General features: G+C 62.2%; 1 protein-coding gene across 1 annotated transcript in view; it reads left to right on the top strand.

The window, feature by feature from the left end:
- LOC104461233 (neuroblastoma suppressor of tumorigenicity 1-like) overlaps positions 1-527 on the top strand; it is a gene marked incomplete at its 3' end in the record, with an annotated part of 3,076 nt that overhangs the window by 1,448 nt on the left and 1,101 nt on the right. The window lies entirely within an intron of this gene.

The raw sequence follows: 527 nt of genomic DNA, 5'->3' as shown, positions 1-527 counted from the left end.
TCCCCCCGCCACCCCAAAGGGCTGAAACACCTCCCCGCCTCCAGCCACCACCATCACGAGGAGGAGGGCGAGGAGTGACCCGGCCCTCGCGGACTGTCCTTGCAGCCGGTGGCGCGGGCAGGGGGTGTGCATGCGAGGGAGAGAGGGCCGGGGTTTGGGGAGGGAGGGGGGGGTGGTGGATCTTTCCTGTTTAATTGCTACCCTCACGCTTTGCTCTCCACCACACCCCGGGGCTGGAGGAACGTCTGGAGGCACAAGAAGGGCTGTGGGGTGGACGTGGGGCTGGAGCTGCAGGGTGAGAGAGGAGGGCTTGGGATTTTCTGATGCAAAACGACTTGCACATGATAGGAATAATATATTGAGAGGAGCGGGAACCCGGACAAGGGGGTTTCGGCTGAGAGCAGGAGCTGAGCTGGGCTCCCCAGGCTCCTGAACCTGCTGGGGAGCCCTTGCTGAGTCCTTTGGGGTTTTTCTCTTATGCCTGGGGCAGAGGAAGAACGGATGCAGCCTTTCCACAGTCCCATGAG

The sequence above is a fragment of the Pterocles gutturalis genome, unplaced genomic scaffold (genome assembly GCF_000699245.1).
Source record: "Pterocles gutturalis isolate BGI_N339 unplaced genomic scaffold, ASM69924v1 scaffold29272, whole genome shotgun sequence".
Classification (NCBI taxonomy): Eukaryota; Metazoa; Chordata; class Aves; order Pterocliformes; family Pteroclidae; genus Pterocles; species Pterocles gutturalis.
The sequence above is the reverse complement of the archived record's forward strand: the minus strand, read 5'-3'. Positions and strand labels throughout refer to the sequence as shown.